The sequence below is a fragment of the Ascaphus truei genome, chromosome 4 (assembly GCF_040206685.1).
Source record: "Ascaphus truei isolate aAscTru1 chromosome 4, aAscTru1.hap1, whole genome shotgun sequence".
NCBI classification, from domain to species: Eukaryota; Metazoa; Chordata; class Amphibia; order Anura; family Ascaphidae; genus Ascaphus; species Ascaphus truei.
In genome coordinates this window covers 364,012,232-364,032,472 of record NC_134486.1, presented here as the reverse complement: position 1 = coordinate 364,032,472, position 20,241 = coordinate 364,012,232, and positions in this window count along the sequence as shown.

Below are 20,241 nucleotides of genomic sequence, written 5' to 3'. Positions count from 1 at the left end.
CCCTCATGCTCCTCTCTGAGTGACAGAAGTGTGGTGGTGACCATTGGCCTGTATATAGCCTATCAGGTATAGGTACAGACCTTGAGCCCTCCCCGTCTGGTTCCTCAGAGAGGCAGTGCTAAATTTAGTTAGTTCTCTTCCAATCGAGTGGAGGTGTGGGGCCTGAGAGAGAGGCCAGCCAAGCCAGGATCTAAGGCTCCACACTAGGAGAGCCAGCACCATCCAGAGGCCTTGGATCCTCTGATGAACCTATGCACCGCTGTAAGGAAGATCTGCAGTGACTGCTGAAGAAAGACCCATTTGCTTTCATCATTCTCCTGTCTTAGTGTCAGTCCCTGGGCATGAGGAAAGAAGTGTGCTTTAGTGGGGACTGATCTGTGGGCACCCTGGAGCCCACTACAGCTGGAGGCGCTAAGCACCGAGTAAAGAACGTCAGTGATCATCAAAAGCCTGTCCTGTCTCCATATCATCGCAGACAACTCAGATCTCCTGAACCCTCACAGGTATGCCACACCATAACACCTGTAGTTGCAACAAGTATCTCCCAGAGGGTACATGTGCTACACAAAGATAATAGCCATTTTTTTTTGTTAGTTTTGATTAAATTGTTCTGAACTGCGGAAGGAATATTTAGCCCACCTCATTTACTCGACCTGCAATAAAAGCAGTAGAAGTTTTTCCTTTGTATCTATCGCAAGCATTTCTTAATTCCTTTACTTGTCTCTTTTACCACACATGTTGAGATTCTGCTTCATTCATCCACTCACTTCCCTTACCACGCCCTCACATTTTCCATGGGATTACCGTCTTCCAGCTGCAGTCACCGTCTGCTTTTTCTTTCTTCTGGTGCCTATTTAAATGTTCCTTTGTACTTCTAAACCATAACACTTTGCAACTGTATAATGCATCATTTTAGTTGTTGTTCCTTGGACCACCACTGATAGGATGTATATTTGTAACTTGGGGCCCATGTCAATCATTCATTCCAACATTTCCAACCGAACAGGGGAGCATCATAAACCCTGTCATTCAACATGTCATTTGAGATGATTCCTTATTACAAACAATTCATTAAAGATTCAAGAGTGGTGCGTATGGTTTATTAGGGTAAAGGAGTATTTTTGTTTTATATAAATTTTATAGTCATAATCATCAAACATTCACATTGCTGTGTCAGTGCACTGAAAATAAGTCTCTTCTTTTCTTTGTGTGTCAACAGACTGGATTGTAATTGCTGTAAGTACACTGACTGCAAACTGTAGTGCCCCAGTGATGAGGAAAAATTGGACCCACCCCAGATTTCCATCACCCGATAAAATGAATGTTCCCTAAAAGAGAGACACCAACCTGGGGTGGAGGGAGTAAGAGACACAGACCTGGGGGGAGAGATATATTGGGAAAAGTATGGAGGCTTATAAGTAGTACTACAAGCATTTTCTAAGTTTTACTGCATAGTAATAGGAAGAGATGCAGTAACATTTTGGGGGCACAGCACTTTGAGACAAAAGCTGAGAGAGAGAGGGGGGGATACGGTGGGGAGAGAGGGATAAGGTGGGAAGAGAGAAATCGAGGATAAGGTGGGGATAGTGAAATCAATGTGTGCGTGTGTATTTGGGAGGGTCGTGTAGGTTTTTTTGGGGGGTGGGGTAGTGTATGTATGTGCGTATTTGTAAATGACACTTTTGCACAGAAAAACAATGAAAAAAAACAAAATAAAGGGACTTATTGTGAAATGCATTTTATTCCCCACATACTTTGTCATATGTTAATGCTTATTCAGTATATATCTATTAGTGTGTGTACACTATATGTATGTGTTTGTGGGGGGTGTAATATTCATGCAAATGTTGCGGCTTTCTGAATATTTTGGAGAAAGACATTTTTTATAAAATGTCTCTTCTTCCTTTGCAGACCCCTGACCTAACTAATATCAGATTAAATACTTGTGTTAACTATAACAAGCCTCTGGATATGCTTTGTTCGTGGGAAAAGTTATTTCACATATTTTTAACGGCCGTTACAGTAAACGCAATGCCCTTTCTGTCCCAAAACAGCACATTCACTGCATTGGTGAGCTTTAAAAATACACGTTAGCACTTAACCAGATGTTAACGCCTCAATATCAGACCTCAGTGGATCTGGGCCATTGGAAAACATTTCCATGCAGAAGTAGTTTGTCAAGACAGTTGGGGTGAAAGGAATATCAATGTCCAGTTTGTCAAAGAAGATATCATCTGCTTCATTTACAGTATGTGAAACAAACCGTTGTTCAAAACTAGATATGATCAAAGTAACTAATGTGTATGAAAAAGAGGCTGGTTTTAGGCACAAGACCTGATAGCATGTCATGTACAAGAGAAACCACAAGAGGGCAGGGTAACCTGGAAATGTGGTAGAATCTCTTGCTGCTCATTACTGTATGTAGGTATGTATGTATATCTTTATTTGTATACCGCCACTTACTGTATGTACATAGTGCTTCACAAAAGTAATACACGTGACATAATAATATAACACATAATGGGAATAAGCGCTTCACACATGACAGTAACAATAGGCAAAGGAGTCACTGCCCCAAAGAGCTTAAAATCTAAGTGGCAATTAGGGAGAACTTTGAGAGCCAGTAGGAGAGTGTTAGGTTGCGTTTATAGTACTGGCTACAGCGACTGCGATGTTGCGTAGCGCCGCAGCAAGTACATGCAGTCCGTCCATATGGGAGCCCATAGGGGGTCACGTGGTCGCGATCACTGGAAGTTAAAGGATTTTGACTTCTTCAGCGATCGTCGCGTGACGTCAGTGGCACACGAGCGGTTATGCCAATGAGGACGAACCGCTCACTGCCACGCTCCCCGGTCTCCCTCTCCTGTCTCCTGCACCAGAACACAGGAAACGCTGTAGGGACGGCACACGGTCGCCTTAGCCCTTACTATAAACGTAGTCTTATGGTGTGTCTGCAAGGGGTCAATGCATCTGAGATGTATAGTATCAGCCGGCGGAGATACCCATATGCTTCATTAAAGAGGTGTGTTTAAGATGGGTCTTAAAGGTGGCAAGTGAGGGAGCTAGTTGGATATTGAGGGGAAGGATATTCCAGAGGTGTGGGGCTGAGAGGGAGAAAGGTTTTAGGCGGGAGAGTCAGGCAGGTGTATAGCAAGAAATTAGTGCTGAGATGTAAGGGGGAGCAGAAGAGTGTGTAGCCTTAAAAGGGAGGAGAAGAATTTTGTAAGTAATGCAGGATTTGATAGGAAGCCAGGAGAGGGATTTCAGCAGGGGAGATGCAGAGACAGTACAGTGAGTCTAGCATTTAGTATAGATTGTAGGGGAGATAGGTGAGAGGTGAGAGGCAGGAAGGCCGGACAGTAGTCGAGACGAGAGAGAATAAGGGCCTGTGTTAGAGTTTTAGCTGTAGAGGGACAGAAGAAAGGGTGTATCTTGGCAATGTTACTGAGGAGGAAATGAGGTTTTAGCTACATTGTGAATGTGAGGGAGGAGTCGAGGGCAGCGTGCTTGTGATACTGGGTGTATGATAGTACTTCCAACAGTAATGAGTAATATTAACCTCAAAATAATGCCTGTGCTGAATAAGCGAAGCACAGTTACCTGAAAGTTGTACACAAGCCAAAGATTGTAATTTAGGTTATTCATGTGGGGAAATATTTGTTTTGCCATTTTTTACAAACATACTGTAGAGCAGTAGTGTGCTAACTGCTCACCTCCCGGCTTGCGCCCCCCACCTGCTCATGCCTCCGCCATGGCAACGTGACGTTACCCCGCGGCATCATTTGACGCTGGTTACCATGGTGACGCGTCGCCAAAGATCAGGTAAGAGAAGATGCACAGGCCTTGCGCAGTCCCCCGGCATTTCATTTAAATGCCTTTGGGGAGAGCGCGTGACCTCTGTAGCTGCCGCGCCCCTCCCCTGGAAAATCTTCCGACCCCCGAAAATCTCCAGACCCCTCCCCCTTTGCGCACCCCTGCTGTAGAGAACTCAGAATGTAGAAGTTAATAGTTTCTCTAAATCTTTTTCTTTAAAGTGCAAAAAAGGGAGAAAAAAGGAACAACAATTTGCAGATGTTCTTATTGTGAGTTAAATAAAATTAAATGTACTGATAATACACACTCACATGAGTAAAATACTCTATTCCAGGGGTGCGCAAACGTTTTTGTTTGCGCCCGCCTGCCAGATCTCCCTCGCTGCTCGCGCCCCCCCCCCCCAATAACCCCTTACCTTTTCTCTGTCATCGGCAGCATGGTTTGATGCCACAATGTCATGTGATGTCGCGTTGCCATTTGACACCGCGGCGGCATTTAACTCCATGTTGTCATGGCGACGCATCGCTAGAAGCTGCCGGAGAGAAGGTAAGAGACATACAGAGGCCTTGCACCCCCCCGTCTGCATTTTATTTAAATGTTGGGGCCTCTGTAAGCGCCACGCCTCCCACCCCTATAAATTTTGCGACCCCCAGTTTGCGCACCCCTGTTCTATTCCATGAGTCAGAGTGGAGGATAAATGAACATATAGTCTTCGTAGATCAGGAACAGGACATAGTGTGACACTGATAGAAAGGGTTTATTGCTCAGTTTAAAACACACTTACAGAATTTCTGCAAACATAATGCATGTTTTGGAAATTGCCCAGCACAGTCTTTAGCCACAACTTCTGCTGCAAACGGCTCGCGGGACTCGTTCAGCCAGGAACGGCGTGTGGAGAGCCCTCTTCTGCAACCAGCACTGCTCATTCTCCGTTTCGTCTGTGGATGATGTCAGCAGAAAACATCCATGGAGAGAGCGTCCGCGGGGAGCTTGAGTGGCAATTGGCTGGGCAGTTGGGTATGAACGAAGTAGAACGTGAAACCACGCAAAGCAGGAATTAACTATATCTCTATCCTACAAAATGGGGAGCACTCAAGGAGACTAAATAACAGTAATCCTCAAAGAAACACATACCACCCATAGAGGAAGGTTGAAAAATTGCCATAAAAATTGGGCACAACACAGTGAATAATCTTCATGCGCTTTTTGTTTACGGAGTGATATCATGTTCACTGATGGGGATTAGTGACTGGTGAGTTCATTGTTATTTGAGTACTCTGGTACTAGGTCTCAAGTAAGGGTCCTTTTGGTTGCCCCAGGAGATCTTCATCACTGTTGATTGAGCTTACATTTTTTTGATTGCGCTAAATAGATACAATTTATACAGGGGTTACATTTGCCGCTTGCACTACATAGTGTTTTTAATGAATGTGCGTCATTTTTCATGATTTAGTTAATAAATTACTATGTGATTTTGTGTGTGTGTGTGTGTGTGTGTACGCCTTGTTGTGCCCTATTTTTGTGGAGATTTCTCAACCTATCTTCATTATGAGTTGTATGTGTTTCATTTAGGATACACATTTTATTTACTATTTATTTAAGTTTTGAATTTATTTACCTTGATCAATCTGGGGGGTGTGGGGGATACCTGGATGCTCCAGGGATCCTCCTCCCCAAGTTCCTGGTTAATCACACTTTAAATATTTTATTTAGAAATATTTTAAGTAATCTCGTCCAGGAGAATAATATGGCCGCAGGGGTCAGTTTTGCCTCTGGCGGGCAACAGAAACCCGCGACATCGCTCAGGGATTAAATTGCAGCTTTCTAGCCAGCGGCAGTATAGTAGAAATGAAAACCTAAACTTACTAAAGGTTGCTATTAATTTGCGCTATTTCTCAAAATATCAGTGTTGCAGGGTAAATGCAATAACACACGCAGGTTCTTTGGATAAGGCTTATTTATTTAGCCTTAATTTATACAGCACACAAAACAAAAATAGCTTTTCATCAGCAAACAAAAGAAAAATGTATTTTTCTTCAGCAGACAAAACAGTTTCTCTTTATCAGACAGAGTAAAAATAAGGCAACTACTCTTTTCTATGCAGGAGACAGACAGTTCATAAACCATGTACTTTGCTAACAGACCTTGTATCAAGCTGTTCTCTCTCCAGAGTTTCAGGGGATTTTCCTGTTTCAGATAGAAGGTCTGTCTGTTGTATGCTATCAGTAATCTCCTCTCTCCTGAACAGCCAGCCCCATGTGTCTACAGCCTGGGGTTTTAACACACCTTGATTAGGCAGCTGGGATCCAACTAATTGTCCTGAGGTTCCCAGCTGAAGTTAACCTAGTCACCGCTGCACTGCAGACTAGACATAGGTCTGACAGGCATATAGCTGGTGGTTTTTATTTACCCTGTCACATTCCTCCCCTGTTAGTGTGTGGCTGGGGCTATGCACGGCTGAAGCCCGACCATCCACCCCTTCTCTAGAAAAGAAGTCAGCATTTGCGTTCTCTTTTCCCGGCCTGTGCTGAATCTCAAATGAGAAGGGTTGGAGGGCCATATACCACCTAGTCAATCTAGCATTGGAATCCTTCATGCTATTTAACCACTTCAGTGGAACATGGTCCGTCACCAAAGTAAAATGGACTCCTGCCAGGTAATGCCTCAAAGCCTCGATTGCCCACTTTACTGCGAGGCACTCCTCAATCACTGAGTAGTTTTTTTTCCCTCAGGAACAATTTTCTACTCAGGAAAAGGATAGGGTGTTCAACTCCCTCAAACCGTTGTGACAACACTGCCCCTAGCCCTATCTCTGATGCATCTGTTTGCACTATAAAAGGGCTGTTGAAGTCCGGGCTTCTAAGGATGGGACCCTCTGATAGATATCTTTTTGTGTCCTCAAAGGCTCTCTGACAATCCCTTGACCATACCACTTGTGTAGGGGCACACTTTTTTGTGAGGTCCGTTAAAGAGGCTACCACTTCCGAATAGTTGGGGATGAACCACCGGTAGTACCCTGCTAAACACAGCAGAGAGCATACCTGTGTTTTTGTTTGGGGGGTCAGAACATCTTTCAGGGCAACTACCTTGTCGGCTAGTGGCCTTTTCCACCTCCCACTGCATAGCCTAAATATTTGGTTTCCGTCTTAACCAAGGCACATTTCTTAGGGTTGGCTGTGAGCCCTGCCTCTCTTAGAGATTTGAGGAACGCTTTCAGCCTATTTAGATGGGCCCGCCAGTGTTTACTATAAATGACAATGTCATCTAGGTAGGCTGCGGCATAAGTCCTATGGGGTCTCAGTACCTTATCCATGAGTCTCTGAAATGTGGCTGGGGCGCCATGCAGTCCAAATGGCATTGTCACAAACTGGTATAAACCCATGGGAGTGGCAAAGGCTATTTTGCATTTGGACTTTTCCTCTAAGGGTATTTGCCAGTATCCTTTTGTCAAGTCCAGCATGGATATATATTCCGCGTTACCAAGGGCGTCAATTAATTCGTCCACCCTTGACATCAGATATGCTTCAAACTTGGATACCGCATTCACTTTTCGGAGGTCCACACAAAATCTTACCTTCCCATCGGGTTTAGGGACCATAACTAGTGGACTACACCAGTCACTGCATGATTCCTCAATCACTCCTAAGTGTAACATTTCTTGTACCTCCTTCTCTAAAAAGAGCCCTACGACTTTCAGGCAACCTATAAGGACGGGAACGTACTTTTACCCCAGGTGCTGTCTCGATCGCATGGGAAATTAAGTTAGTTTGTCCTGGTAATATAAAAAAAAACATCATGGAATTGTGTAATTATTGCTAACAAGTCCCCTTTTTGTTCAGAGGATAACTGAAGGACCTGAGGACCCAAGTCCGTTTCCTCTTTTACCGGGTGGATGAATAGAGACCGCTGCATCTTCCAGGGTTTCAGCAAGTTCACATGGTAAATTTGTTTACCCTTCCTGGACCCTGGTTGAGCGATCTCGTAATCCACATCACCCGTACGGCAGAGTACTTCGAATGAGCCCTGCCATTTGGCCAGGAGTTTACTCTCGCAACTGGGTAACAATAACATCACCTGGTCTCCCGGGTGAAACACTCTCATGCGAGCATTCTGATTGTAATGTCTCTCCTGACTGTCCTGGGCTGATCTAAGATTCTCCCTGGCAAAATGGCCAACCACATCTAGGCGCTTCCTAAGGTCTAGTACATATTGCAGGGTATTCTTAGAAGGGGACCGCTGTTCCTCCCAGGACTCCTTTAGGAGGTCTAGGATACCCCGGGGTTGGCGGCTATAGAGCAATTCAAATGGAGAGAATCCCGTGGAGGCCTGGGGAACTTCCCGCACTGCAAACAGCAGAAAAGGGAGAAGTTCATCCCAAGCTCTCTTCTCTGAATCTACAAATTTCCTCAGCGTCCCTTTTAGAGTTTGGTTAAATCTTTCCACCAATCTGTCAGTCTGTGGATGGTAGACCGATGTCCGAACAGACTTGACCTCTAGTAACTTTAAGACATCCTGCATCAGTTTACCTGTACCTTGGTCTGTCAACATAGCCTGGGGAAGTCCAACCCGTGAGAACAGTTCCAACAACTTGTTGGCTACTTGCTTCGCCGTTACTGTTCTCAGGGGGAACGCCTCAGGATATCTTGTTGCATAATCAACTATTACAAGGATAAACCTGTGTCCTTTCGCAGAAGGTGCTAGAGGTCCTACCAAGTCTACCTCAATCCTCTCAAAGGGAACTGACACCAAGGGTAGAGGAACCAAAGGGGCTGGTTTTTGTCCTTTTGGACTAGTTAGCTTGCACTCCGGACATGCCGCACATAGCTTAGCAATATCACTATGCATCCCTGGCCAATAGAATCGGGATGAAATACGGTCCAATGTTTTATCCCTGCCCAGGTGACCACCCCAAGGGACAGTATGGGCTAGAGTGAACACAGATTTAACAAACGCCTTGGGAACCAATATCTGTCTGGTGACCTCCCCTGTTTGTGTCTGCCTATTCACCCTATACAGGATATCATTTGATAGCTCAAAATGGGGGAATACTATCACCCCCTGTGCATTTAAAATCTGCTCATCAATTTTCACCACGTTGTCATGCTGTCTAGCAAGGACTGGGTCTTCTCTTTGCTTCTGGCGAAAGTCAGGGAGGTACAGGTCTGGTAAAACTCCAGGGCCCATATTCCCCTCCCTCTGGCCATCCCCAGCCATCACTTGTGACCTCTGACTACTAGAATGGTTACCTTGAGACCCAGATTTCTGCAACCAGTCCTGTTTGTCAGAGCATCTTTGCTTCCGAGTCTTTTGAACCCGGTGTCTACTGGGAAAATGGTCTGCCGAGAAGGGGAACAGTTTGCCAGGGTTCTCCTGAGCCCTAGAAGGAGGCTCCTCGTGAAAGACTGGGGCCATTAGGTCCGAAAAGAAAGGCCAGTCCCAGCTGAGCACAACGGGGGCAGGGAGTCAAGGAGCGACTCCTACTTCGAGGTAAGCCTCCTGACCTTTTACCTGTAGCCGGATTTTGGCCGTCGGATAGCGTTTTACATCGCCGTGTATACATTCTATACTCCATGGGGAGTCAAAAGAACACACGTTAGGCGGTAACAGTTCCTGGAGGACCAGAGTTTTCCCAGAGCCCGAATCTACAAGGGCCTGGATGGTTTTTCCCCCAATCAGGGCAGGAAGTAGCCAGGGCTTGTAATTTTCTCCAGTGAAGGCCGAGGCGACGGTCCTGCTGAATGAACAATCCATCTGTGGACAGTCCACATACCGGTGGCCTTGTTCTCCGCAGGTGAAACATGGAGAGGATTCCCTCGCAGGAGGGGGCTGTGGATAGCGCTCCGCTGGACAGGATACTGGAGACCAGGCATCTGGTGGGTCCTGTGGGTGACGAATTCGGAAGTTCCTCTCATTTTGCGACGAGCCGACATCCAGAAGGAGAGATGAGGGTCTCGGCGGGGACCAGCATTTGGACTCCGTCCTTGCTGGAACGACTGCTCCTTCCGTTGGGCTTGGCGGTTGCGTATGGATGGGTCGTAGGTTCCCCGTTGATCTGACCTCCCTCTTTGGGCGTCCGCAAGTGCCGGTGGAGTCAGGTCCAGGGCACTCGCCTGCTGCTCAGCCCCAAGGAAGTTCTCCACGAGTCGGACAACCAAAGCTAGGGTTCCAGCAGCGTGGCGTTTTACCCACGAGCGTGCGGAAGGGGGTATTATTTGTAGAAATTGTTCCAAAACCACCTGCTCAAGAATTGCCTCCTTAGTGCACTCCTCGGGTTGTATCCAGCGCGTACACAAGTCCAATAACCGCTGAGCGAGGACCCTGGGTCTCATCTTAGCGGTGTACTTCATGTTCCGGAACTGCTGCCGGTAGGTCTCTGGGGTCAGACCTAAGCGATCCAGTATAGTGGCTTTTACTTGTCGGTAGTCCATTGCCTGATCTGCTGGGAGACCCTGATATGAGGCCTGGGCTTCTCCTAGGAGGAGCGGGGCCAAAGCAGTTGCCCAGCGATCTGTAGCCCAGCCCTGAGCTTCGGCAACTCTTTCAAATGTCAGTAAAAAAGCCTCTGGATCCTCGTTCGGCGCCATTTTCCTCAGGAGTATCGGGGGTCTGTTTGCAAGTTCTGGACTGGCAGACCCTTGGAATTTGGTCAGCAGCTTGGCAATCCGCTCATCTTGTGCTGCCTGTAGTCTTTCATCTCTCTCTGCTTGCAGCCGGGCCTGCTCCTGCATTAACTGTAACTGCGTTCTGGTCTGCTCGCACAGAAACTCTTTCAAAATGTCTTCCATTCTTGTGTGTGTGTGTGTGTGTGGCCCTTTAACTGCAGGAGCCTTTTGAAAATCCCAGGACTTCTATCACCATATGTTGCAGGGTAAATGCAACTACACACGCAGGTTCTTTGGATAAGGCTTATTTATTTAGCCTTAATTTATACAGCACACAAAACAAAAATAGCTTTTCATCAGCAAACAAAAGAAAAATGTATTTTTCTTCAGCAGACAAAACAGTTTCTCTTTATCAGACAGAGTAAAAATAAGGCAACTACTCTTTTCTATGCAGGAGACAGATAGTTCATAAACCATGTACTTTGCTAACAGACCTTGTATCAAGCTGTTCTCTCTCCAGAGTTTCAGGGGATTTTCCTGTTTCAGATAGCATACAACAGACAGACCTTCTATCAGTAATCTCCTCTCTCCTGAACAGCCAGCCCCATGTGTCTACAGCCTGGGGTTTTAACACACCTTAATTAGGCAGCTGGGATCCAACTAATTGTCCTGAGGTTCCCAGCTGAAGTTAACCTAGTCACTGCTGCACTGCAGATTAGACATAGGTCTGCCAGGCATATAGCTGGTGGCTTTTATTTACCCTGTCACAATCAGCATTAAATATAATGCTTCCAAAACGATGAGGGCACAAATACTCCCAGGGTATATAAAAAGATGGGAACAGACCCCCGCCCCCCCCCCCCCAAAAAAAAAATTAGTGCAATATGTTTCAAGATTAGAACGATAGGTTTCAAACAATAGCTAATATACTAAATAGTGTTGGAGATTTTCAGGCCTTTAAAAAAACAAGATTGTTAGTTGAATGATACTGTGTATAGTAAATGCTGTTCTCCAGAATCACCTCAAAGATACAAGAGGAAAAAGACATGGTGCAAAACATATTTTACTATAAAGTATAAAAAATACATATTAAAATTAATTTAATCTGTATTTTTTTATTCCTTAAAGTAAAAGTAGCTACTTTGGTGAGTGTTGTTTCTATAGAGTATTCTGTGTGAGATTTGATAGAGAGGGAACCCGACCAGTCAAGATCCCAACCCCAGAACACAGACAGCACCAACAAATTATAATGATAATCATACACTCAAATGTTCCAATCATGAATTACGTAATCCATCTACTTTCTTTCCAATCTTCACAAGGGAGCACATATACACATTTTTTCATAGGGTCAATCAAGAATTACAAGTACTGTGTAAGAAGAACCTCCACCTACAAAAAAAATCTTCCCACCAAGAACAGTCCGCCCTCAAAACGCTTATCAATAACAACAGTAAGAGGTTGGGCGAATCCTAGTGGACAGCTTTACTTATGAAAATCTAAAGAATAACCCATCTGATCAGTTCATCAAAAATCTAAGAGAGATCCTGCAAAAGGCAAAACTAAAACAAATCCTAAAAAAATCAGAATTTGATCTCCTGTTTATCGAACACCCGGTCCTGGCGGTCTTTTATCATCTCCCCGAAATTCATAAGAACGACAAGACACCACCAGGGAGGCCCATTATTTCAGGAATAGGCTCTCACAGCCAATCTGTCCCAATATATTAACCACTTGCAGCCATTTGGGGCGCAGCACATTTATTACAATTAGTGAAAAATGTCAAATGGAGCAATGATTTTATTTGGGGTTTATGTGATGTAAGCGCTCTTTATACCTGTATTGAACATCAAAAGAGACTAAGCACTAGAGTGCATCACTTCGAAAACTACAGCTCTTTACCCAGTGATCAAAGAATTGTCATTTTAGAAAGTATTTGTTTTATTTTGACACATAATTATTTTTACTTTGAAGGGGTATTCTTTTTACAGAAGTTTGGTACAGCAATGGATGGACACTACATTTTCACCCAGTTATGTAAATCTTCATATGGGCTTGTGGGACGAGTCCTTAACATGGAAAAACAATATTTTGTTAATAAAATAATACTTTGAAGACGGTATATAGATGATATCATTTTTATTTGGAAAGGGGACGAGCTTTCATTTGAACTTTTTCTAAAACATTTACATTCAAATAAACTTGGGCTTAGTTTTTACCCACTGCTTCAGTAAAACACGTATTGCCTTTTTGGATGTGGAGCTATGTTATGATGGCAGTAACAATATTCAGGGTAAATTATTTAATAAATCAGTTGACTGCAATGGATATCTAGAAGCTACAAGCAGCCATCATCCCAATTTGATTAAGAATATTCCCTTTGGGCAGTTGCATATGGTAAGAAGGAACAGCTCAAAGGACAATAATTTCATCACGGATGCCAAAATTAACAAAAAAAAAAAAAAAACCATTTCAAAGATTAAAAAGTATGATCAGAATCTAGTAGAGGACTCCTTTGAGAAGGAATCTCGGTTTACCAGTGCTACATTCCGCAGTTAGCAATGGAGAAAGGAGCAGTCTTTAGCTAAATCTGCCTGAGCGATGCCACCGCCGACATCACCAAGGCAACAGGACCACGTGAAGTGGAACACTGAAGGGTTGCTAAGAGCAGAGGATGCTGCAGGCTGCCAGATGACTGGGACACCGTGTTTCTAAATCTACATGCTGATTGAAAGACTGTCTGGTAATTGAAACATAGTTGCTGACCTTTTTACTTTACCACTGTATGATGTTTACCATCTGCATCTACATGCTTATCTAAATACTGTTTTTGGTAATTGCAAAACAATTACTGGCTTATATATCCACTTGTGTGTGATTCTATTATCTAGATTTGAATCCTTTTCTGCTCAGCATTAAAAGGTACTGCACTATTGAGGTATTTCTGTGTGCTCTTCTGCCCCCTGTTATTCTAGTGTCTTCAGATTGCAAGAGGTTTGGAAACACCTTCTTGAAGAGGATTGCACCAAACACCCATTATACACTACCCAGGATTATACATTTCATATTTCTATGACTTTTGAGACTTATCTTTGTATTTTTACGGTTTTCTTTTCTTTGGCTTAAATCCCAACATTGTTTGGGGAATTTTCAAAGTGTTAACCATCAGGAACTGTCCTTGGTACATGAAGCGCAATTAGGTTACTCCAGTTGTATGCAGTGCGGAAGCCTGATTGGAGAGGGTCAAGTAGGTTATGGGAGTTAAGAAAGTGAAGTATATGTAAAGACGCGATATGTACCAGAAGTTTAGAAGCAAAAAGCAATAGGGAGATAGAGTGATAGTTAGAAGGGTCTATGGTGTTATTCGTAAGAATAGGTCTAACAATAGCTTGTTTAACAAGAGTTTAAAAAGTTCCAGAAAGCAGAAATTAGTTAAAAATGTTAGGATGGGGACCATGGTAGAAGAGATGAGAGGGAATAGTGTCAATGCTGCATGTGGTGGAGGTTAAGGAGAGCAGCAGGAGAGATACTTCTTCCTCTGTAACTGGAGATAAGACGGATGGATGGGGATTAGAAAGATTGAATAGTCTTGGGTTGCAACAGAAGGAATGGAGCATGGTGGAGGTCAAAGAAAGTTGTTAAAGACAGAGAAGAGTTGGCATGGTTGGATTTATGCCTGTTTATAACAGTGGTGAAGTAACCCTGTTTGGCAAGAAAAAGAGCAGAGTTAAAGCAGGACAGAATTAATTTGTAGTTAATGAAATCTGGCAGAGGTGTTCAGCAGAATGAGTACAAGAGAGCGCAGAAAACGTGCTTGTGTATTTAGCCAGGGTTGTGGGTTGGAGTGCCATGAGTGCCTACGTAGAGGAGGAGCATATTGGCAAGTTAGGAGGCAAGGGCAGTGTTGTAAGTTGTGACAAGGCTGTTTTGGTCAGAGGTGAGTAGTAGTACATAAAACTTTTATTTCAGGCTGGTCTGCAAGGACTGATGGTCAATAGAACGCAGATTGTGAGTGTAGCAAGGACAGGCTGTAGGTTGAGTGTGAGGAGTGTGACTCAGAGAGAAAATGTGATGAGGTTACAGTCAAAGCGTGGGAAAGGACAGATAGAGAAATCAGACAAGGTACTGTTTTTAATCAAATCAAAGTCAAGGAAGTGGCTGCACTTGTGAGTGCTAAAAGCACTAAATTTGGGCGGTACCTGCCCTTAAGTACAGACAGGAGGAGGGCACCAAGTCTGACTCATGATTGGTCATGCCAAGGCCTGATGTCACCGCCTCCCGCTGTCACTCAAGTGCACTCTATCTCATTAACTATACAACAATTTTCTAGCTATCTTTGGGTGGCTTTCCCACTTACCAAACAATAAAACACAGATATCATAAACCAAACCTGTTGCAGGCCAGTGCCTGTCTTTAGCATCCAGCTCTCTTAGCTGGAATAAGGGGACAGGGGGAAACTGATCTACCCTGGCCTTTCTGCCTGGCAGTTCTGGCAGAACCTCCCCTGGCTGTTTAACCCTTAGTAGGGCAAGGCATAGTTTGCCAAAGCAGGAGTTATATACCTCCCTTCTACAACTTTACCACCTTTCCTCTCACAATATATACACATAATATATATACACATACAGGCACAGTGTGTGTGTGTGAGGAACAAATACATGCAGCTGAACTTAAGGAGCTGACAAGCAGAAGGGGGGCCAAACAGAAATATGATTCTTATTCCATGACAACAAAAAATAAATATATATATATATAAATATATATATATATATATATAAATATATATATATATATATATATATATATATATATATATATATATATATATATATATATATATATATATATATATATATATATATATATATATATATATATATATATTATGTGTGTGTATATTTTGTGAGAGGAAAAGTGGTAAAATTGTAGAGGGGAGGAATATTTTTCCTCTCACAATATATACATATATATTATATAATATATATATATATATATATATATATATATATATATATATATATATATATATATATACAGTGGTCGACAAATCACCAAAAAATCTACTCGCCACACAAAAAAATCTACTCGCCACCTAGTACCAAACGTGTGCTGCTTGGGCCAATAGGAGCTCGCCACGATGTTAAATCCACTCGCCCGGGGCGAGCAAATGTATAGGTTTGTCGAACACTGTATATATATATATATATATATATATATATATATATATATATATAATATGTGTGTGTGTAGGGGTGTGTTACATACCTCATGCGGATGCAGTGTGTGCCCGGAGGGAGTGGTGCAGGTTCTGCGGCGGCCCGACAGTATAGGGCGCCGCCATGTTATTGCGCAACCTTACAGAGGGCACTGACAGAGCGGAAGGGTCGCGCATGCGCAGTATAAGCGCGCGAACGACGGAACCATAAGGGAAAGGCTCCGTTGGTGGACTACAACTCCCATGAGCACTAGGACAGCCATCTGATGTCAGGAGCCAATCAGGAGGCTGGGATTACAGAGGAGGAAAGGGAAGCGTGGGGGAGAGACCACGCTAGGAGAGGGGATAGGGAAGGTGAAGGAGGAGGTAGTGTGAGTGCAGGGGGTCCGTGACCCGCTTGCATAGGACAGCTCTTCCCCGCAGACCCCTAGGAGAACCCCTGAGTCACAGTAGGTTGCTGTGCTGCAGGGACGCCCTATAGTGGTAGACACATGCCTTACTGAATAACAGCTAGGGACAAAGCGTGCGGAGCAAGGTTGTTGCGAGCCGTTTGGGACCAGACGGCTGGACATTGCGACACAGGAGCCAGGCCGCTGATTCATCTGATTCTTTTCGAAGCTGTTACCGGTCACTGCCATGACCGGAAGGTATTTACCATAAAGTGCACCAACACCGGTCAACAGGCGCTGATCCCGCCTTAGGGAACACTCTTTGGGGACACTAGTGGAGTCCTTAATAAGTACATGGACACGGTGTGTAGGGCACGCGGTGACGGGACAGAGACATTACTCTTTTGGAGCGTGGCTGAGCCACTAACATTATAAGGACATTACCGGTTCTTAGGCGTGTGTTTTGTATTGCTGCTTATGACTAGTGGTATAGTATAAGTTAAGTAGGGTGTGTTATGTGTTATGCCAATGATAAGTGAGAAGGCCGCATTTCGCTCTAGTACAGTCAGTTACAATCATATGTGTGTGAACATTGTTCTTACCCAGGGGAATCTTACGAGATGGGGATCCTGGGTAAGTGGAGGCGCTGTGCTAAATAAGTGTTCCCCAGACTCCCAGCTAGCGGAGGCTCAGATCTCCTAGAGCCACAGGTGTGTGCAGTAACCGTAGTCTCTTTAGAGTTTCAAAAAAAGGGCTACATTTGGAGGCGCTGCTGAGATCTCAGACCTGGGGTGCCCTACAATTTTTTTTCTCACTTGTACTCTATTTTTGTTCCGCCATGTTTGTGCCCTCACAGCTTGAGGTGCGTAAGTGGGCCAGAGGCATGAAATTCCCCTGACCTGTGCCCTAGCCATTGGACACGTCCCCGCTGCCATCTCCCTGGGTACGGTGACCGATCAAGTAAGGAAGCTTCCACTCCTGGACACTGCCCGAGTGCAAGACCATCACTATGACCGAGAGTATAGCTGGCGTAAAATACTATTCACTACAGACCGGGATATATGCCCTGAAGCTCTCCCGCCAGTGTTAATCCTGCCCGACGCTCCAGGCCTTCATTGCCCGCTAGTGCAGGTGGATCACGCCGAACCCTTGGCTGCGTCCACACCCCAGTGGGGTTACCCTGGCCCGTCGAGTACAGTCACGACTGCCCCTTTCCATACTCCTGAAAGCAGCTTGAACCCCCGATGGCCGCTGCCATGGGTTTAGGCACTTTGTTCACCCCCTCCGCCCTTAGGCCCGCGTTAAGTAGAGCCAGCATGTCTAGACTGGATGCCTACTCCCCTGCTGGGAATAGTCTGTTGGATAATGCATCCATTCCTGTGCTCGCAGAGGCCATACACCATTCCACGCAGTCCCATCAATACCGAAAGCTGAAGGCGTTTTCTGGCGACAAACCCACCGCTCTGGGAGAAGTCGGGTTTGAAGAATGGCTAGACCACACGGAACAGGTACTTCCTGAATGGTCCTGCACGGATGCTGTCCGGAGGCAGCGTATAATTGAATGCCTGCGACCCCCAGCGTCCCACATAGTGCAATGTTATCGAGACGACCACCCGGATGCTGATACGGCTGGCGTCATGTACTCCCTTACCAAAGCATATGGGACTCCTGTGGATGCATTTGCACTGATGGCCAAGTTCCACGCCCTTGCTCAGAAAGAGGGAGAGATGGTGTCTGACTTTCTTAGACGCCTGCATCTGGATCTGTGGACTCTGGTGAGAAAGGGAGTGGTGCAGAAGGTGGATGCCGACAGACTGCGCACCACCCAGCTACTGAGAGAACTCCTTCCACTGCATCCAGTGTCCGTGCGCGTCAGTGGCTGCCTAGTGCCAGGGCAAGCACTGGCGTTTGATGACCTGATGGATCGAGTCCAGGCACATGAGACTGTTCTGTTGGGGCGTGACCTAACCCCGGGAAAGAAGACGGGGGTGGTGGTCAAAGAAGCCAAGAAGTCAGAAACCAAAGTTGAGGCGGCAGGGGATGTGAACCCAGAGAAGGAGGACTTTGAACCGCCTGCAGCCGCCAGAGAGCGCCCCGCGTCGGGTCGAACATCTCCGACCTTCCAAGACAGTGCCTCCCACAGTCACCTCCAGTGTTATGCCTGTGGAAAAATGGTGCACATTTGAGCGTATTGCCCCTCACCACGGCGAACAGCGTCTCAGCTGGCCAAGTCCATGCTGTGTACTCCGCAGGCGGGCGAAGCAACGGGCCAGTCCTCGGCGAATAGTCGAATCGCACCAGCAGCCATCGTCAAGGTGGTGATCGAAGGCATCTACGCCTCTGCGCTGATGGATACTGGGTCCCAGGTGACCATAGTGTATCGGCCCTTCTACGATCAACACTTGCATCGACTGCCACTACTATCTGCTGACTCCTTGCAATTGAGAGGACTGAGCCATGAAGACTACCCTATTGACGGAGTGGTGAAGGTACACCTGGACATTCCCCAGTTGAACACAGGCAAGCATCATCCCATGGAGGTGAAAGCATTAGTGTGCCCAGAACCCCAGGATCATCCCAGCGCCCCGATAATCATGGGGACCAACACAGACATTGTGCAAGCTGTGATCCGCATGTATTTGCAGGAAGCGGGTGAATTACCGTTGCTGGCTCTAGCCACTTGCCCAGCGTTACAAGAGGCTTGTGGTAAGATTGCGACCAAAGAGGAGCATGGGATGCTGTATAGTCAAGAGGGTGGGTTGACCGAGATCCCGCCCGGGGAGGGAAGAATGATGGTCGCAGCCTGTCATTATCCGGCCAGACGTCCGGAGGATCAACTATTCTCCTTGGAAAGCACGACAAGCGATGTCCAGTGGCTCGGCTACGAAGTATTGGCCTCGATAAAGAAGTGGTCGGGGAAAATTCCGTCTCGAACTCAGGTGTACGTGCGAAACCTTTCTCCGTACCTCATGTGCATTGATCGCCGGCAGCCATTGGGTCGAATCTATCCAGTAACTCCGGAGAGGAAGGCCGCAGGTGAACGCCCGGTGGCCGCCGCCCATGCAGTAACCCCAAGGTTGGCGTTTGACTTCAGAGACTCGCTTTTGATGGAGGAATGGAGAGGAAGACTGCAGACCCAACTGGAAGAGCGATGGGGGGTGTTTTCCACAAGTAATATGGATGTGGGGTGCAGTCGCAGCGCCCGTCACACCATTCGATTGAGCGACACCGCACCATTCCGCGAACGTTCCCGCCGCATAGCCCCCCGAGATGTGGAAGAGCTGAGGAGACTACTAGCCGAAATGGAGGAAGCCGGTATTGTTCAGGGATCACGCAGTCCCTACACCTCGCCTATCGTGGTGGTCCGCAAAAAGAATGGGACCGTACGTCTCTGCGTAGACTATAGGACATTGAACAATCGCACGGTACCTGATCAGTACACACTCCCACGCATCGAGGACCTCCTGAACACCTTGACGGGAAGTAAATGGTTCAGCGTGCTGGACTTGAGGTCGGGGTATTATCAGGTGCCCATGGACCTGGAAGATCAGGAGAGAACCGCTTTAATTTGCCCGCTGGGGTTCTACCAGTTCACCCATATGCCGCAAAGGATATGTGGAGCTCCTGCCACCTTCCAGAGGTTAATGGAAAAGACGCTGGGAGACATGAACCCGCAAGAATGCTTGGTGTACCTGGACGACATTATAGTGTTCGGGAAGACGCTGGAGGAGCATAAAGAGTGGCTGTTGAAGGTGTTGGATCGACTTCAACAGGAAGGACTTAAGCTGTCCCTGGACAAATGCAAGTTCTGCCGCACGTCCGTGACCTATGTGGGCCACATTGTATCAGCAGAGGGGTTATTCACCGACCCAGGGAAGATAGAGGCCGTAGTGAATTGGCCCCGGCCCAACAACGTCCAGGAACTACGGTCCTTCCTGGGATTCTGCGGCTACTACCGGCGATTCGTGGAAGGCTACTCAAGCAAAGCAAAAATCTTGAATAACCTCTTAAAAATCTATCCTGAAGACTCAGGCAGGAAAGCTACCACTGCACAAACACCCTTTGGAGAGAAATGGACCCCTGCTTGTGAGCAAGCATTCTTGAGACTGAAAACAAACCTAACGCAGGCGCCGGTGCTGGCCTACACCGATCCCGACCGAGAATACATTCTACATGTGGATGCCAGTTTCAGCGGCTTGGGAGCAGTGTTGCACCAGAAACA